Raw genomic sequence first — 20,988 nt, 5'->3', positions numbered from 1 at the left:
GCCTCATCCTGGAGGCAGAACTCCATTGCCGCTCATAACCCATTGGCTAGAAGTAATCTCATTGTCCCAAACTACCTACATAGAGACTGGGAAATGTAGGAAAGCACGTGAAATAGTTGATGACTTCCATGGTCTGTGCCTTAGAACACATGCCACTCTTGAGCCTCAGCAATGTAAAGTCCAAACAATCCCCAGGTCTCTTTTTTCCCCCAACACAACCACCCTGGAAAACAAGAATTTCCACTGATGGAGCTACAAGATAGAAATAGCCTGGATATCTGTAGTAACTGGGAAGGGCACTGCTCTAGAGAGTAGCCAACTTTGTGTGAAGGAGACAGAAATTTTTATATATTAAGCTGGTGAGATTTCAGGGTTCATTTTGTTACTAAAACATAACCTATTTTTCCTGAATAACACAATGGGATTGAAAATGTCTCCTATCTTGCTTTGCTGATCCAGATCACCAATTTTGCTACAAATTCTACCATTTCTATACTTGAATCACCCTTCACCTTTGTCAGAAACTGTTGCTATAATTTTGGCCCTGTACTGATTCTCAGTTGTGTCCTGGCACCTCGGTTCAATGGGCTCTGATGTTTTGATTTATACAGCAGGCCCCTCTGATCCACAGAGGATATGTTCCAAGACCCCTAGTGGATGCCTAAAAGCTCGCATAGTACTGAGCCCTATATATACAGTCACATGCTGCATAACGACGTTTTGATTGAAGATGGACCGCATATATGAGGGTGGTCCCATAGGATTAGCACCCTATAGCCTAGGTGTGTAGTAGGCTATACCATCTAGGTATGTGTAAGTTCACTCTATGATATTCACACAACAAAATCACCTAATGATGCATTTCTCAGAACATATTCCCTTTGTTAAGTGACATGGACTGTACTATGATTTTTTCCCTATGCAAGTGTGGGGACTGGAATTGGCCACCCCAAGATATGTCTCTTTGGCATGAGGATTATTTGAGGCTGATTGCTTTTGATAAACTGGGACAGGGAAGGAGGCTCTGAGGAGTGGAACTTGCTTGCCCTTTGTTAGGAGACATTTACATTGTAAAGGAACTCTCCATCTGTAAAGATATCTCCCTCTGTACCAGGAAGAAGGGGAGATGACCTTGTCTCTAGAAACTCTTGATTAATGGGGACGGCAAGGACTTAAATCTGCATTTTATTGTGCTAGTCTGGTAACCTCCTGTAACTGACTTCCCTCCCCCTCTCAACGTTGGCATTTCTTTAAGGATTAAGCATCTTTTCTTAGGCTAGGAACCGATTGCTGCACTCACTTGTGACCACCCAGCTCAAGACAATAGACCTGCCTCCTGCTATGCCCACTGAGATAGCAGACCCACTACCTGCTGTGTCCATCAAGCACTGACTGTGCTGACAGGGCAATCTTGCGACTATTGTGGGAGGGACATTTCAATCATATGTGAAACATCCTGTTTGGGGGTATATAACCACTCCGTGCACCCCACTTCTTCTGTGCCCTTTCTTCCTTTGAGAAGAAAGGCCCCGGGCCATGGTCCTCATAAAGCTTTGTTTAATTTTCTCTTGCTATTCTGTCTCATGTGAATTTAATTCGTTCTCTGGCCAGACGAACCCACTTTGGATAGAGGAAATGTCTTCTTCCCCTACAGTTTGGCGACTTGGACGGAATAAAATTTCACCGGCTGGACACTGCTTGCTCCTGGACTGCTGCGGCTGAGAGATCCCGGACCCCTGACGAGAGCCGGCAAGAGGTAAGAGTTCTTACCATGTCAGTCTCCTGGATCTCTGCTGACAGAGTCCAATGGAAGCAAGAGTGGTGAGTTTTTTTGCTCATGTGAATTTAATTCATTCTCTGGCCAGACGAACCCACATTGGATAGAGGAAAAGTCTTCCTCTCCTACACAAGTGTACCTTGTTTCATTGCACCTCACAGATATTGCTTTTTTTACAAGACCCTCCATCAGCAAAAAGGTTACAACCTGCTGGTGGCTCAGAGAATGGCTCAAATTTTTTAGCAATAAAGTATATTTTAATTAAGGTACATATGTTGTTTTTGTAGACATAATGCTATTGCACACTTGACAACCTACAGTATTCTGTAAATATAACATTTATATGCACTGGAAAACCAAAAAACCAGTGGCGTAGCAGTTAAGTTCACGCACTGAACTTTGGCAGCCTGGGGTTTCCCGGTTTGGATCCTGGGAGTGGACCTACACACTACTTATCAAGCTATGCTGTTGCAGGCATCCCACATATAAAATAGAGGGAGATGGGCACAGATGTTAGCTCAGGGCCAATCTTCCTCAGCAAAAATGGGAGGATCGGTGGTGGATGTTAGCTCAGGGCTAATCTTCCTCAAAAAAAGAAAGAGAGAAAACCAAAAAATTTGTGTGACTCACCTTATTGCGACATGCACTTTATTGCAGTGGTTTGGCCCAAAACTTCAAGAAGTATCTCCAAGGTATGCCTGTACATACATACCTATGGCAAAGTTTAATTGATAAATTAGGCACAGTAAGAGATTAGCAACAGTAACTAATAGTAAAATAGAACAATTAGAACAACATACTGAAATAAAGTTACTGTAGATATTAGTACCCTCAGCATACGACTTTTTCTTATTAAATTGAGAACTTTCACATTTTCACTTAAAGGAAGTGCTTCATGGTTTCTCTTTGGCATATCTTAGGCGCCAGCATCACTACTCTTGTTCTTTGGGGCCATTATTAAGTAAATAAAGGTACTTGAACACGAGCATTGCGATACCTCAATGGTCAATCTGATAACGCAGATAGCTACTAAGTGACTAACAGGTGTTTAGTGTATATGGCATGAGTACACTGGATGAAGGGATGATTCATGTCCCTAGCAGGATGGAGTGGGACAACACAATCTTTCATTGCAATGGCACATGATTTAAGATTTATGAATTGTGTATTTCTGGAATTTTCCAGTTAATATTCTAATATTTTCCCTTTAATATTTTGGACTGCAGTTGTCCGTGGAAAGCAAAACGGTGGGTGAGGGAAGACTATTGTATGTGTGAATGTGTTTCCTTGTTTGTTGAAAAGAAACAGGAACATATTTTAACCTATCGACCTATGGGCAGCTCTAAATAAACAGCAGTACAATAGATCTCCTTAAACCTGTTCATGCTAGATAAATGACAACCTGGGAAAGTTTATATCTGATTAAGTTAGATTGTTTAATTTCTCTAGAATACTGCTATTATTGAGTTGAGAGCTCATGAGTAGAAATTCTTAGGAAGGCAAAAGAATATACGGTCATCCCTTGGTATCTCCAAAGGATTGGCTCCAGGATCCCTCATGGATACCAAAATCTGCAGATTTTCAAGTCTCTCATAAAAATGGTGTAGTGTTTGCATATAACCTACTCACATGCTCCCATATACTTTAAATCATCTCTACACTACTTATAACACCTAATACAATGTAAGTGCTATGTAAATAGTTGTTACGCTGTATTGTTTAGGGAATAACGACAAGATAATACAGTACAGACGCAACCATTGCAGTCCTTTCAATTCGTGGTTGGTTGAATCCAGGGATGTGGAACCTGCAGATTCGAAGGATGACTGTATTTGCATAAATGGTTTTAAAGGTGTGTTAAAACATCACAAGTTCCTTTTTTGTACTGAGCATTAAATACTAAGATTCGCGTATATGTTGGATTAGTTTCATTGCACTAAGCAATTAATCATGGCTTACCCTGTCCATATTCTTCATAGCTTTTAATACCTTTAGTCACACAGGGTGGACGAGCTTGCATTTCATCAGGAGCAATTCCAGTCAGGGGAGCATCAGGAACAATGACTACCTGTGTGATGGCTCTGATGACAATCCTTTTTCGGTAATCTTCAGCACCTTGAGAGTTTCACTGAATTTCCTGGAGTTGCCAAGATTCTGTAAGCAAATGAATTTTTCATTATGTGTAAAGAAAACCAAATGCTTAAGTTTGGAACTTCTTCAGAAACAGCCAGTCTGATTTTAATTTTATTTTGAATATTTGCATTAAATTTAAAAAGTGGATCTTGAAGTCCTTATATGTTCAAATCCTTACGTTACGCCCCTAGGAGGTTGAGGTGGGTAAGGTAATAACTTAGGTCTTTCCCTTTAAGCACTCACATTAGTATTTTTAAAATATATTTTTTTCTTTTTTAATTTATCTTGTTAATTTTTTGTTCTTGGGTTTTTCCCCACTTTTATCACATTATTTTTTATTTACATTTACACACAGAGTTACAAGAGTGCATTGTTTAGAGCCATTAAATAAGATAGTATAAATACATCATAAGGAGAGGAAATTTTAAGCTAACGTAACCTTATTTGGTTCAATCCATAGGTTTTACAAACTACGTAGTCTCTGGGATACAATAAAATGAAACAGTGTTTCCTTCCCACATTTTCACAATGAGTCAGTCATGTCACATATCCTTTCTCCTAGTCTTCCGCCTGCAGGTCAGGGCAAGGGTGCCCTGTCTTTCTCATTTTAGAGACTGCTTTATGTGTGGAGCAGCTCCTTAGTTTGATGACTGACTCAGAGATGGCCAAGAGGATAAGGGGTTAGACAGCCTAAAATGTATACTAGTTACTTCCTGATTTGAATTATTCCAATTGTTGGTTTTCTGAGAATATATGAGTAGGAAAATATTTTTCTGGAATCTACTCAACCAAATAATGTGAGAGTCAAGATCCTGTTAACATCAGAGTGGATTTTCTAACACTTCCCTACATTAAACCAAAATTACACCACCAGATTTTCACTTTAATGTAACTAAACTCGGAGACAGTGTTCTTGAGATGGAACCTATTTGTTCCAATTCATCAGTGTATTTTTAATACTCTGATTAAATTGCTGGATTTTTCTTCTTTTTGTTATAGAGAAATATCTCATTTTTCTTTCTTTCTTTCTTTCTTCTTCTTTTTTTTTTTTTCTTGCAGGGGAAGATTCACCCTAGGCTAACATCTATTGCCAATCTTCCTCCTTTTTCTTTCTTCCTTTTTCCCCTCCAAATCCCCAGTACATAGTTTCATATAGTTCTAAGTTCTTCCGGTTTTTCTACATGAGCTGCCACCACAGCATGGCTCCTGGCAGATGAGTGGTGTGGTTCCACGCCCAGGAGCTGAACCTGGGCCACTAAAGTGGAGTGTGCTGAACTTTAACCACCAGGCCATCAGGCTCACTGGATTTTTCTTATGTCAATATGGATCAAAAATATTTTTACAGGGGCTGGCCCAGTGGTGCAGTGGTTAAGTTCACACGTTTCAATTCTTCAAAGCCCAGGGTTTGCCAGTTCAGATCTCGGGTGCGGACATGGCACCACTTGACAAAAGGCATGCTGTTGTTGGTGTCCCATGAATAAAGTAGAGGAAGATGGGCAGGGATGTTAGCTCAGGGCCAGTCTTCCTCAGCAAAAAAGAGGAGGATTGACAGTAGTTAGCTTAGGGCTAATCTTCCTCAAAAAAAAAAAAAATATTTTTACATGTATTAAAGATTCAGTGTCCTCAATGTTCCTCCATTATCCTTGATTTTCTCTTCAATACCTATTTACGTCAAGTGGAGTTATGCATTCAGAAAAAAATTACTAAACTCTGATAAGATCTCATAAAATTCCAGGTAGTGTAGATATACAATAATTAAGTTCAAATAAACAATCGTCTTTGGCAGAATGATTCTTTGGGCTTTTCTTTTCAATTGTTGAAACAACACGAGTATATGATTCATAAATATACTAAATAGAAATTTAGTGAGAAGAAGATTGAGCTCCGTGGGCTATGACTTGGCTTAATTGGCATAGCAGCCAGGATCTTAGCAGAGTAAAAGATGGCATATTCAAACTGGTAATTGATGAGATTTTAATAGAGAAAATTTTTTTTAAAAAAGTATAAAGTAAGATTTTAGGAAAACAATGAGGGATGGTGCTGTACCCTGGGATTAGCAGCAACAAGGAGCTGTTTCTACCACTAGACTGGAGGGACCGGGGAGAGAACAGTCATGAGAACCCAGAGAAAGCAGCTACATGGAGAAGACCATCCAACAAGAACACGTCCTGCTAGTATCTTCCTTTGGCCAAACTCAACAGGAGGCTAGAGGGAAAGGGAACCAATGAGGCAGCCCCGAGGTGTTCATTTCCCAGAGCGTAGAGCAGAGCGAAAATGGTGGAGAGTTAATCTGGGAAAGGGGTAAAAGAGATATATCTAGCCCAATTAGCACATAACTTTTAAAAATAAATTTAAATGGCATACGTGCTTTCTGGTTGACTAAGCTGGACCCCATCTGTACCTCCTGTCATCAGAGATTTCTTTTCTCCTTTCCCATAGCCTCACACATCCTATGTTATTTGCACCTACTGATATATATATATATGTATGCTTTTGTTTTGTCCCTGGGGAAGGAGAAACACATTTTGGCAGTTGGCAGGAGGCTCTTAAGAAATAAAACAAGTCAGAGAAGGTTGTGATAATGCTTATCTCCTACACAGTTTGTCGGATTCATTTTGAGACACCGTGAAGAGGTCAATAAGGTAGACTAACAAACCACAGGAATACTAAGTGTTTTTAGAACCCAGGTGACAAAATGAAGAGCTGAGATAGGTTTTCCTCCCCATCTTTGCATGGAATCCGGGGATGTTCTGGTAATCCCAAGATTGGAAGCTTTGGAAGCATCTGGAAACAATACTATCGGGATTACTATTGAACTCAGGGCAAGGAGTGGCAATGGTGGGGCTTCTCCACTTGGCTTCATAGGCAGTAGAATTGAATCACAAGTGAGAGCTTGTGGAAAGGAAGACTGGGGCAAACCTGGAGGTGCGCTGGTAATATTTAACAACCAGTTCTCCAAGGATGAGAAAAAGCCCTAGCTTGTAATATTTGCCACCATAGCCAATTTCAAGCTACCAACATAAATTCACTGAACATGGATTTGGGAAGAGATGTGTACAGTTGGCTCTTGTGAGCTTGTGGGAACCCACTCCAGCACAGCATTGGTCACAGACCCCATATCCTCACTGTACCTGAAAACTGACTGGAGAGACACCTTAGGTGACCTTACACTTTCGTGGTCATTACTTTCTACCAAGGAGGTGGAGGGACTGCTGCCGTGATGATTTAGGAATAAAAGGAAAGTACTTCGTGGTCTCAGGTTGATGAAATCTGAGATATCTGGGCAGCATGAATAATATGTCATAAATATAAAAAGTTCTGAAGACATGACGAAGACCTTTATGTATGAGATAAATGTAAATACAAGTGGCATGGAGCTGTGCAGTGTCTAACACAAGGTCGTGTGGGTCCTATTCATGCGTTTCCTGTGCTGCTGTGCAACTGCCAATCTTCCTCCTAGTTTGACATGGGTCGTTTCCCTTTCGAGCCTGTTTTAGTGACTCTCTCTTCTCGATTTAACATAATTGCTTCCTTGGCTTTTCCCAGGGTTCCATATGACTGCCCATACCTGGTATGACTCAGCAGTGCCTTCTGAATTTGCACGGGTGAAGGAACATGAATTGCTCAAGCATCACCTTCTATTTCCTTGCCCTGCCATTCTGAGCTTCAAATCACCTCTTGTCTGCTTTCATACTTCCTCAAATTCTCTCCAGATTCTGTCACACCCTCTGATTCTGCCCCCTGGCAGGTTCTTGGAAATAGGCAGTCTGCCTCATGGTGGGTAAATTATGACACATCCCACCAAAAAATTAGATTGCTGCCAAATACTGAAATAGGATCATCTGTTTAAAAAGTTCAATGTTGGCAAAGTGTGTCTTCTGCAATATTCTCCACCACCTTCGGTGTCGTTTTACCCTTCCTTGTCTCTTTCATGTTCTGTAACCTAGCAAGCAACTTTATTTAGCAAGGGTGTGTCTCTTTAAACCTAAACTGACCTAAGCCAATAGGAAGACGAAGGAAATCAACTTCTAGTGGCTTTCTGCTGGTAGCATATTGGAGGTTGGAAGATATTTTAGGGTAGAATTACCTCCCTTGTTCTCTAGAAATCTTTTCATAAATTAAATCAGCACCTCTCTGCTTAAGAAACCAGGCTTGTAGTAAAACATGATTTGGGCTTCATGTTCGACCTTCTCCCTTTTCTGCTCTGAAGGATTTGAAAAGTTCATTCATTCTTTTAGTCAATAAATACTTATTCACTGTGGATACTTTGGGAAAAAAACATGGACCTGATATGGATTCTTTACTCAAGGACCTATTAGGAGAGATAAAGCAGGTACACAAATAACAATGGTAGAAGTAGAAGGTAGAAAGTGATAAGGACCAGGAGAAAAGTAAGAGGAGGAAGAAGACACACTCTCAGCTGAGAGAATAATGAGGATGGGGTGTGTGGATACGGCCTGTTGGGGGTGGGGCAGGCAGTGGGGCATTCCAGGTTGAAAGGAAATGTTGGGTCACTTAAAAGAACAGCAAACGAGTTATTTCAACCAGAATATAGTGTTCATTATGGAACATAAGGGGAACTAAAATTAGAATGGAGCTAAGCAGTGGCAGGTCTTGAATACCTGGTTAAGGAGTGAACTCATTAAAGACATTTGATCAGAAACCTGAATGGTCCAGATTTATTAATCTGAACATTTAATCTGGTGGCAATACATAATACATATGAAAGGTGGTGGAAGGTTATATTAGATATGGGAAAACCTTTTGGGAGGCTATTGCAAATATAACAAGGCAAAAAGTATTAGGATTCCAAACTCTGTAAGCCCAGGGAGGATAGAGAAAGGGATCAGATAATAAAAATAGCTAACATTTATTGAGCATTTACTATAAACTAGGCAATGTGCAGAGTTTTGCATGGATGATCTCATTTTAACTTCACAACAAGCTTATGAGGTAATGTGGAAGAAACAAACTTTGCCTTGTGTTTAAAGTCAGCATGCAAACAAAAGCCGACTTTAATGAGCAGCCTGAGCAAGCAGCTGCTGAAAGAACTTTCTCTCCTGTAAGAGGTTTCAGATCCATTGAAAGATCTAAAAAAAAGAAAAGAAAGAAAGAACTCTTCAGTTTATTTACAAGCTCAGTGATAATAAAAGGCAAAAATCTGTGAACTAACATCATTTCACACACTAGACAGTTACGATTTCAGTACTCTTTTTTTCTTAAACTATGATTTCTAAATTTTGAAGTTAACACAAAATGATGGTCTTTTTCGTAAAACGACTTTATAGTCGGAGAGTCTTTACCATCTTTACGTGAATGTCAGGAAAGCCAGAGAAAGAGCCTGTAAGTTATGATAAATAACAGGACGTGTTCTAATTTTCTCTGGGGCATGTGTGCCTCAACCCAAGCAGTCAGATAACAAGGTTCTTTGTTCACTGGATCATCATAATTGATATCTTTCTTTATATGTAATCTTGTCAATAAAAGCAATTTATAGCAAAAAATCTGAGTAAAGTATATGTTTAGTTTCATGTGTCTGATTTCTGTCTACATAAGGCTCCTTGCCAAGTCTAATTGTGACTTATAATTCCCTCTTAATAAAGACTAATTTAATCTCAAAGAATATACACACACACACATCTGTAAGCAATTTATCATTCCTATTTTATAGGTTTAAAAAAATCTGAGGCTTAGTAGGTAAAATAACTTACTCAAGCTTGCGGAGTAAGAAAATTTAGGATTTTAAGATTGTTATTTATTTATTTTCTAGTTTGTTTATGGCTTGATTGACAGGTATACGGACTTCTATTCACTCCTATATCTTCAGTCCCTCACATTCTGACTGGTTCCATTGATACTGGTTGCCTAGATGAAACGGCAGGTAGGATGTCTTCCAAGTAGCTATTCTCGGTCTCTTTGGCTTTCTGGAGACAATCAGGGATATTGAGGGATGAGGAAGAAAAGAAAGATTTTGCAGGTCAGAGAAAATGAGGAGGATGGTAGATACATGAGTAAGAATAGGTTTAAATAAGATAATATTAGAATATACGCTAATTTGTGTTTTCACAAAATATTTCCACCATCTATTAACAGTGTCCAATTATGCAAGAATTATGGAATTTTTGTTCCATCTTTCATCATGAGCTAATGCACTGCAAGCACAGAGCTATTCAATTTTAAGAATTTTGTTTAATCCACTTTTTCTTGCAAATGTTCATTGGAGGTTGGCTGAGTTGGGAGATTAATATTTTGTCTATGTTCTGTTTCTGGGCTCTGAATACCAACTTAGCTTGGGTCTCTGGGAAGAAAGTTGTCCCTTTATTTATATTACAACGTGAGACTCTGGTGTTTTAATTAATAGATTTAAAAGTTAACTAACACAGAGTGTGAATAAGGCATTTGTGAAACTAACATCAAAATAATTATTCATACAGAACATAATGTAAGATTTATTTAGATGTTAATTTCAGCGCTAAAAAATGTTGAAGATAATTCTACCACCAGTTGAAATGTTTTTGAAATATTTTCCATTCTATGGCTATGAACAATGCTTCCAAATGGATTCATCTATTATAGATAATCTATAATTTTCTTATATGTCTTAAAGAATCACGTGCAAAAATGTCAATTTCCATTATTAAAAATAGTACTAAGTGATTTTACATTTATTGCCATGTTTGACAGAATGAAAATACTGATTTTTGTGTATATTTACACAAAGTATTCATAATTTGAAAACACATTGTAATATCACATTTATCATTCTGCTCCTTTTTCTAAAATTAGAACTGCATCTCTATATTTTATTCTTAAAAGTTTGAAAGTTGAATTACTGTTACTGTGACATTTTTCTTTAAGTGTATAATAAGAAAGACATTTGTTATACTAATTTGTGAGTTACAGATCCACAGTAAATCTTTTCTTTAGGTAAAGAACATATAAAATTATAACCCCAAGTAAAGATAAACATTGTAAAAACAATAGAGTTATGATAAAGAAACGATAAAGTACAATCAACTTTAACATTGCATTATATAGTAGAATACCAGTTTATTGAGACATTATACTAATTAGGTTTGGAAACATAAAAGCATATAAAATCAGATTTAACCTAATAGACTATACTGTGTTTCATAATTAGTCCTTTATAGAAGCAAAGAAGTTCTGCCATTTGTGTGATTGTTCAGTATATTTTCCCATCTATAGACAACAGTTCCTCAAACTTGGCTATGAATTTTATTTTTAGGACTGTGATATAAATCCTTTGTGAGTGCAGATATGACCATAGAATTTAAAATAAACTGAACTAAGCAAAGAGTTTTCGATAGTAACCAATCAAATAAGGGTTCTTCTCACTCCTCCATTAGCTACTTTAGATTTTTCCCCACCCTTGGTTAACATTGTACCTGGTCTAAGTTGATCACTTTGTGGAATGACCCATTTCCTCAGCCTTGAAGGGCCTGTGCTCTTGGTACCTTGTCCTCATTCTACCGCAATTGTTGCATTTACCCTTTCACTGTTATCATGGTGTAGAAATATCAGATGCATCCAAATGAATCACCCAAGACCCAGACACACTTGTTTCTGCCTCTATTCTATAAAAGCAAGCCTTAATAAAAAGTTATTAAAAAGAAATAAAACAATAAAAGTGAGCTGTGGTAAATTTTTCAGAGCCCACTTTGATAAAGTATGAGTCACAGCTTCAGGTCCCAGTGGAACCCTTATTATGGCCTACCTGGAAATCTGAATGTCTAATGGAGCAAAGGCTGAAGTTGTGGAGACAAGAAGCCCGCATTCTAGAAATGGTTCACTTGGAATGAAGGGTTAAGGCCAGAGCAGACACCAGGCATATCTTCCTGTATTCTCTCAGATTCCTCTCCCACTCCATGAACACCTGCCCCCAGGGTGCTCTCACTTCCATGAGCCAGCATCAGTCTGCTTGTCAATGGCTACTGCGTTAGTTTGCTAGGGTTGCCAAAACAAAATACCACAGACTCAGTGCCTTAAACAATAGAAATTTATTTTCTCACAGTTCTGGAGGCTGGAAGCCCAAAATTAAGGTGTCAGGAGGGTCGGTTTCCAACTCAGAGTTATGATCTATACTGTCCCCAGAAATCCATGGCTGGATTGAGCAAAAATTATCCTCAGCTGGATACCACTTGATTACCCTTGATTGGTCTTCTTCCCTTACCATCCCCATTTCCCCACTCTCCTACTGTATTTTTCTTGGGGTCATATCCTAATAAATCATTTACACACAAATTCCCATCCCAAAATTTGTCTTTATTTGTCTTTGTGATACTGCTATGGGTTGAATTGTGTCTCCCAAAAAGATACACTGAAATCCTAACGTTTAAATATGACTTTATTTGGAAATAGGGTCCTTCATAGATGTACTGAAGTTAACACAAGCTTAACTGTATTAGAGTGAGCCCTAAATCCGATATGACTGGTGTCCTTCGAAAAAGAGGAGAGCTTAGAAGCAGGGACAGAGACACATAGGCAGAATGTCATGTGAGGATGGAGGCAGAGATTAGAGTGATGTATCTCTAAGTCAAGGAACATCAATGATTGCCAGCAAACCACCAGAAGCCAGGAGAGAGGCATGGAACAGATTCTCCCTTGGAGTGCCCAGAAAGAACCAACTCTGTTGACTCTCTGATTTTGAACTTCTACACTCTAGGAGTGGGACACAACAAATTTCTATTGTTTTATGCCACCAACCTAGTGATATTTTGTTATAGCAGCCCTAGGAAACTAATGCAGAAGGCACTGTGTGAAAGTTAAAAGTCCTCCAGGGAAGTATTTAAAGAGATTTCACAATTTCTGCAGCTAGAAGACAGACTGAACTGCAGATTGGATACTGCACTTTATTGTAAATGCAGCAGAACTATAATGAAGGCTGAATTCACAGACTTGGTTAGCCTTTTAGGCTAAAATCAGAACCCTGATAGGGAAGGAGTGGGGTGTGACTGAATGAGGACATATGGGTGGATGTGCTCAAGAACATGGGATACCCAGATTCCTCTGAAGCCCTGGGCCTGCAGGCATGGCCTACTTTGTTTTGCCGGAGAATATAGTCTTCTCTTGTCTGAAGACCATGCCAAAACCTCCACAGAGATGGATGCCTTGGAAGATAATGTTTGTTCTCTTCACAGTCTGACCCTACTTCCTCTCCTGTCTTCTCGTTATGTAACTGGGATCAAGTCTCAGCATGGACCAACTAGGGAAGTACTTCCATGCTAGAGGCAAAAAGGTATTATTCAAAAGGAACTTCAAGACGTGATTAGTTGTAGCAAGAGAAACTGTGGGAAGAACATGCCAGGAAGTAGATCTTGATAGTGTTGGAGGGGGGCGGGCAGTGGGGGTGGTGGAAGATAAACTCCATAAAGGAGAACTGGCCTTCAAGGGAGCATTCTCCCACTACTGAAAACTCCCTTGCAAGAGTACCTGGACATAATCTTAATATACTGCTGGGATGGTTACTGGAAGCTTGTGGGCAACAAAAGACTCAGATCAAATTAAGCAGAAATGATAGAACTGCCTTGGCAGAGTTTTGAGGAAGGGATCAAAAGGGTCAGAGAAGTAAGCATGCTAGAATGGTTCTATTGTATAACACTTGAGAGCCTACCCACCGGCTACATTCTTTGGAAGGGCCGAAGATCACTTTCATCGCTAAGCTTATAAGGAATGTGCTAGTGATGGAGGTACTGGCACGTTTGGGAAGCTCAGTGGTGACCAGACCAGGGTTGATGATAGGCAATATTGTTAGAATATTATTCTCTCTGTTGTCAGTCGGAAGGGCAACACTCCAGAATAACAGGGGTCAAGTGACAATACTGACCATTAGGGATCTATGGTGATGGTTAATACACCAAGGTGTTTCTAAAGAAAAAACAGATAGACAGCCAACAGGAGCATGACTTGATTTACCTAATAAACAATGATTAAAATTGCATGAGCAGAAGCCTGGTATTATCATTACCTGCGGAATATCCATCACTCACCCAGCTTAAAAACCTGAGCTAGTTCTCAGACTTACAGAAGGATGTCGCAAGCATATAGTGTAGAGATTTCTGTAATACAATTTGACATATTTTGCATATAGTTCATTTATAATCTGAAATTGCAATCAGCAAGCCCACTGTGCACGTTCTAGTCTCTTTGTATTGGCTAACTGTGATTCTCATCTCTGAAACACCCTTTTGTATTTTCACCCCATGTGAGTGCTACTCTGTTTTAAGGCTTCAATAAAGCCTCACCCAATGACCTCCATCTCTTGGGAGCCACCCCTTCCTCTAAACAGCTATCCTGTTCATTTAACATTTACTGTATTCAGTCTTAATGGTTGTTGAAATTTTTATATATAAAGAAAAATCCATTTTTCCAACTTGATACTTAGATCCTTGCAAATAGGGTTAATCTTATAACCCAGAACTTGTTACAATGCTGTATACGTAACAAATTCTTAATCGAATTTTGCATTTAGCATTTTAATTTCTTGCATCCTTTGACCTAGAAATGGACTTGTTTATTCCTGTATAAAATGCAAATATTATCACACCCGTACATTTGTCTTAGATTCTTAATTGGCAGAATTACTTGAAATCCTTGAGATAGGTTAGAGTACTAAATATGGAATGATTAATTTGGGGCTACCTGTAGATTAAACTCAGAATTTTTTTAAGCTGGAATTGTAAGTTTCCAACAACAGATGAGTCAAAGGAAAATTAATAGGCAGTGTAGAACAGATGCACAGTCTTCAATTTAGGTCCTTTTGTAACTCTGTCATCTATTACCTCATAATGACCAAAAAGCTACAGTTGCTATCGCAGGATCCTTCCATAAATTATCATGCCAAAATGGGAAATGTGCCTAGCTGTTTCCTAATGGCTGAAAATCATTAACGTGTCTCGGCCCAGAGAGTCTTGAAGAAGAAGATGTTGGGATTACCTTATCTGATATAAAAATTCATTACACAACTTTAGAAATGAAGATATTGTGGTACTGGTTAAGGGAAAGACCAAAAGATAGATGGAATAGAAGAGAAAGAATAGGAAGGCATCTATCTGTCTATATACACACAGGCACACACACATACACATGCATGCACACATATGTATATAGCTTACAAAATCTCCTTTATATAAGGTAAATCTCAGAAGAAAAAACTTTCAAAAGAAAGAATCAAAGTGAATATGGTGTTAGCCAAAATATAGTGTTTTTGTGTGTGTTTTTTCTCAAGGTAGTGACATTCCAGCATGTACTACAAAATTAAAAGATCATTTACAGTATGATATCATCCCTTCAAAGATATACTTATCCTCAGTTTCTTGGTTAAAATCAGACATTTTTCCACTTGACAAGGCCTCTTACTTCTTGTTTTCTTTAGCATTTGCTGATTACTCTGAGGGCTTCAGAAATAGCCCTCACTTAACTGTTTTGTTGTGCTGAAATAGAATACTTGGTCAAACTAAGAAACCCACATTTCTAAATTTTCAGTTCAAATAATGATGCTTTTTGTTTTTATCTCTCTCCCTTTTTTTTTTCAAATTGGCACTGAGCTAACATCTGTTGCCAATCTCCTGTTTCGTTTTTTTTCATTCTTCTCCCCAGAGCCCCCCAGTACATAGTTGCATATTTTAGTGTAGGTCCTTCTGGTTGCACTATGTGGGGTGCCCCCTCAGAGTGACTTGATAAACGGTGTGTAGGTCTGAATTCAGCATCCAAACTGGCAAAACCCTGGGCCCCTGAAGCGGAGCATGCAAACTTAACCACTCAGCCACAGGGCCGGCCCCTTTATCTCTTTTTTAATCCTAAAGATATTAGAGCAAGCACTCAAAAAGGACAGCGTTTCTAGGTTAACATCTGTCTGCTTCAGAGTCTCAAATTTTGGAAGTATAATTATTTCTGTAGCAACCACTGAGGAAGTACCTTGACAGCACACAGACTCTGAAGAAAAACAAGCTGCGACAGGCTCCAACCTCAGCCTTGGGACTTTGTATCTCCTAGAGTTTCCAGTATTAAACACTACAGCAGCAAAAGCCCTCGTATCCTTCTCTGCACCTTGGTTCCTAGTATTAGCAGTATTTCTGAGTCTACAGCAGAATTGGCAATTTTTTCTAACATGCTGCTTCTTTTCCTTCAGTGTTTTTCATCAAATGGCTTATAACACTCCCCTCATTCCTGTTTTATGACATGCAGTTTTCTGACAGTAAAATGCTACACATTATGCTTATTCTGAATGGCAGCTCGTAAACACAATTAGGATAAATGCAATAATAAATAATTCACTTGTTTTCTTTCAGCTTCTTAAGATCTCTTCCAATCTATTTTCCTGAAGGGCCAAACTCTTAGGGAAATAGTATCATATGTCTTTAAAAACATAGAAAGAAGTTCAGAGAACGTCAAAGAAATGCAAAAAATGAATCCATTTCCCCAAATAACTTCTTTATGGAAAAAAAAGGCAAATGGTAAAATAATCATTTCCAAAAGAAAACTTAAACTTGTCTTATTTTACAACTCACTTTTATCTTGGAAAATTATTTCCTTAATATGGTCTAATTAGGGACTAGTTTTGTCCTTATTTTTAATCTGGTCTTCAGTTCATTTGTTGTAAGGAAATAAAATGAATATTTATTGAGAAATGTCTGTGTATCAGATATTGTGCTAAATTTTCTACACATATTTTCTCATATAATCCACTAACAACTGTATGGAATACTAATTGCTATGTGTATTTTACAAATGGGAAATCAAGGCACAGAGAGATGAAGAAACTTGTTAAAATTTACATAGCTAATAAGTATCAAACCAGATTTGTTCTCCAGCAATTAGAGTCCAGAATCTCTGCTGTTAGCTCTTACGTGATCTTGCTTCTCGTCATCTTATCATCCTTAAACGCTACATCATCATTCTTTTCCACATAATTTCCAGGGGTACAAAAAAGTAAGTGACACTGTCTCTGTTTTATAGATGAGGGAACTGACATAAAGTCTCTTGCCCAAGAACTTCTGGAATAAATGGTAACAACAGAAAAAAATTGTGTGTGTATTAAACATACACTTTCACTCCTCTGGTATGATTAACTTTTTGATTAATTTTGAAGCTCACTTAACCCTAAACTATATTAGAATTAAAATAAAAGTAGCATTCTATAAAAAAGAAGCCTGCACTTGGATTGCTCATGGCATGGTTTTTCAGATCAGGGTCTTTAGAGAATAATTGCTCCAAGTTTAAGTTCAAGTTCTCCTGCTTTGACTGTGAGACCTTCAACTAGTGATTTAACCAATGTGAGGCCTCGTGTACGGTATGGATGATAACAGTATTCAGTCCACAGGCTGCTATGAGAATTACCTCCAGTATTATATGTTACAAACTTTTTGCATAATGCTTTACAGTGTGTATGTGAGCAATAAATGTTATATTTTACCTTTATTACTTAAGATAGGCTGAAGCAAAGTTGGAAGATAGAAAAAATATGACAGCTGATTTTGGATGGAAAAGAGGATTTCTCTGTGGAAAATGTTCAGGTTCGCCGCGTAAGACATACGGAAAATCACAGAGTGAGAAATAAATAAGCAGGATCGGAAGCAGTTTAATTAATTCTAGCCTTAAATCTTCATCTAATGCTCTTGCTTTATTCTGTAACCTGTACATTTACTCCGTAATAACTGATTCTGTAATATTGGATTATGACCTTTACTTTTGTGAAAGGTTCTTTCTGCTTTCTTACTATTTCTAGCTTTTATGTCACATTTTAAACTATAGATAGCTTAGATAAAAAATAGTTTAGTAAAGAAAACTTCAGAACTCAACATTTCATTACATTGGAGTTCAGGTAAAGATAGTTACTGGAATGTATGAGTTTTTGTGAATGTCCAATTTAGTAAACAAAATAGTAAAGGAATATTAGCAGCCTTTCTACTTAAAAATCTATCAGTAATACACAAAATTGACATAGTGCCAATAAAAATTAGCTCTCCTGATGAGAATTTGTTATTCCCTACAGTGAACTAAGAGATTTATTTCTTAATAACATGTTCAGGACCCTGGCCAACAACTGACTTGATGTTTGCATTTTGTGCATGTTTTTCTTTGGTCCTTCTTAAGGCCCCATCCTGATGAGCCAGTTTTAGCATCCCAGTATTCGTATTCAGAATACGTTCTGCCTCTTGCTCACGAAAGCAGCTTACTGTGCTCATGACACTTGAAATACCGTCCACAATTCAGATACTTTCAAAAGGTAATTCCAGGATGATACTCCCTGTGTTTCCGCATATGTCCTGCTATATGCTCAGAGAAGACTCATCTTCACATCAATCATGTGTCATATGACATAGCACAGGAGATTTCCTGGAAGCTTTCTTAGCTGCATTTCACCTCTGCTTGAAATTATGCCAAAATATAAGCCAGTGACTACACTGTTAAGGAAAAAAAATCTGCCAGTGACCCATCAGAAATTTCCAAATTTTCTTTGAAAGTGATGAACTCATAGTAGATTGGTTGGGTTTTTTTCTTTCCCAAAATTATTTCCTTAAAAAGAAATACAGGATTTCCTAAAGTTTGGTTCTTAAAAATCATTCTTCTATTAAGCCCAGAATCTGTAGAAATTGTAAGTTAGTTTCCTTTTGCAGTCATCATCTTGATGATTTTTTTAAAAAATCTACAATCTGGGGCCAGCCCCATGGCCGAGTGGTTAAGTTCACGCCCTCCACTTCGGCGGCCCAGGGTTTTGCCGGTTTGAATCCTGGATGTGGACATGGCACTGCTCATGAGGCCATGCTGAGGTGGCATCTCACATGCCACAACTAGAAGGACCCACAACTAAAAATACACAACTATGTACGGGGGGGGGGTTGGGGAGAAAAAGGAAAAATAAAATCTTAAAAAAAGTCTACAATCAGTAGTTTGAGGATGATGAAAATCAAATAATTTATTTTTTGCTCTTCAATAATTAGCAAGATCTTTAAGATGGAATTTTTTAATACTTCCCCTAAATTGTATCACTCATGTCATTGACGTGAGCAAAGTATTTTACATCACAAAATTTTCTAAATTTTTAGAAAGATGAATAAAACATGAATTCTCGGCTGGCTGGGTGGTGTAGCTGTTAAGTTCGCATGTTTCGATTCTTGGCCGCCCGGGGTTCGCCAGTTCGAATCCTGGGTGCGGACATGGCACCGCTTGGCAAGCCATGCTGTGGTAGGCATCCCACGTATAAAGTAGAGGAAGATACGCATGGATGTTAGCTCAGGGCCAGTCTTCCTCAGCAAAAAGAGGAGGATTGGCAGTAGTTAGCTCAGGGCTAATCTTCCTCAAAAAAAAAAAAAATTCTCAGCAATAGTATCATTAATTATTTAAATACCTCTCAGATACACAGTGGCAGAGTGTTTAGAAGTTCATTTAGTTGGATTACTCTCCTATACATGTGAGATCAGAGTAGACCAGGATATCTATATATTTGATTTAGTTCATGCTTTGGCATTTTTCTGGTTAGTTTATTTCCAGGACGGAATAATGGCATTTTGTATTACATTTGCTGTAATCAATAGAAGTTATTCTTGGAAATTTTGTAGGGGTTATAAGTTATTTGAAACCAAAAATACAAAGAAAGTTATCTGGAGAGTCAGCTTACTTATGTGTTTTTCTGAAGAACTCTCAGAAAACTGGAACATAAGCATTTATTCATAGTCAATGATTTCAGTGAATAGAAGCAAAGAAATAAAGAAGATTTCGACATAGGAACTGAAGGGTAAAAGGTAATCCAAGGATGAAAGAATTTCAGAGACTAAGTCAAAGACAATTATGAAAAACTGTAGAGTTCAAGAACAATCAACCCAGAGAAAAGATCTTGAATGGACAAAAAGTAGGCACGCATGAGGCCTTTGCATCTCATTCCGTCATTATGAAGACAATGAGTAAATCAAACTGTCTCATTGTTTCATCACCTAGCTTTGTTTCAACTGTCAGGTATGAAAAATTACTGAGAGGGACAAAAGTTTCAAAAAGAAAGAAAACTTTGAAAAGTATGAATATATCATGAATGCTAACTCCAGAAGAGCTGGTTTTTCAAGATTCATATGGGAAATTGAATAATGATGTAGTAGTTAGAAACGAGTCCTTTTGAGGTTCCCATACCCTCCCAAAAAGAGGGAAAAAAGTGGATGCCTGTGGTTCTATCTACTCTGAGGTTAGGAATATAGATACAGGAGTTTACTGGGTGACTTTTCAGTATTAAAAGGTGGATGTAGATAGCTTCATAGTCACTAAAGTCCTCACATTCCAGTCTCAGCTTTGGATTTTATTATCAATCTATAATTTTGCTTTCTATAATGTTTTGTCAATCTATAGTTTAGAATTTTAGATAATTTTATGTCTCCAAATGTCTAAGCTAAGGTGGGAACCAAGGTCTGCGCTCAAAGAAGGTAAAAGATCTGGATTCTAGTCGTGACTCCCTTATTTACTAATCACTGACTTTTGCTAAATCTCAGCTTCATTGAGTTTCAGTTTTGAAACATGTACAATGATAATATCACCTGCCCTACCTTTCCCACAGTACAATTGTGAGGATGGAATAAATGTATGTGAGAAAGTCTTGAAAGCACTAAAGTGTTAAATCAATAGAAAGTTTCATCCTTGACAGATGTAGCAGATGAGATTTCATTTCTATCTCTTTGATTTAAAAGACTTTATAGTTACACGTTTGAGAAGAAAATGTTATGCACTTTTTAATGTCCCTGCCTTTGGGGTAGTTTTGTCCCAGCTCAAGAATCAGGCAGTCAGAAGATAAAGTTCCAGATGGTCAATGATATACTTCGTTGGCACAGTGACATAATTCTTGGCATAAAGACAACTTCGTCATGTATACTCAAAAGTAAGCCTAAATTTATATATATTCCATTCAACCAAGTAGTTTGGAGCACTCCTTGTTTGATATATCTTATAAGTATAGTGAATTAATAATAGATAACTTTCTAGTTTTAGTAAGTACAGTTGTAATGTTGTATTTTCTAAATAAAATGGCCTTAAATTAAATAAACCACCAGGAGTCAGCTGGTCAACTATAAATAAACACC

At 38.0% G+C, this 20,988-nt stretch overlaps 1 long non-coding RNA gene across 1 annotated transcript in view; it reads right to left on the bottom strand.

Annotated features, from left to right (window-relative positions):
- LOC111770152 (uncharacterized) overlaps window positions 1-20,988 on the bottom strand; it is a 45,655-nt gene that overhangs the window by 17,237 nt on the left and 7,430 nt on the right. The window contains exons 2-3 of the long non-coding RNA XR_002803191.2: window positions 3,737-3,931; window positions 2,408-2,489 (exon numbers count right to left, since the gene is read on the bottom strand). This is a non-coding gene — a long non-coding RNA (uncharacterized lncRNA). The remainder of the gene's footprint in view (window positions 1-2,407; window positions 2,490-3,736; window positions 3,932-20,988) is intronic.

This window comes from Equus caballus, chromosome 23 (genome assembly GCF_041296265.1).
Source record: "Equus caballus isolate H_3958 breed thoroughbred chromosome 23, TB-T2T, whole genome shotgun sequence".
Taxonomy (NCBI): domain Eukaryota; kingdom Metazoa; phylum Chordata; class Mammalia; order Perissodactyla; family Equidae; genus Equus; species Equus caballus.
The sequence above is the reverse complement of the archived record's forward strand: the minus strand, read 5'-3'. Positions and strand labels throughout refer to the sequence as shown.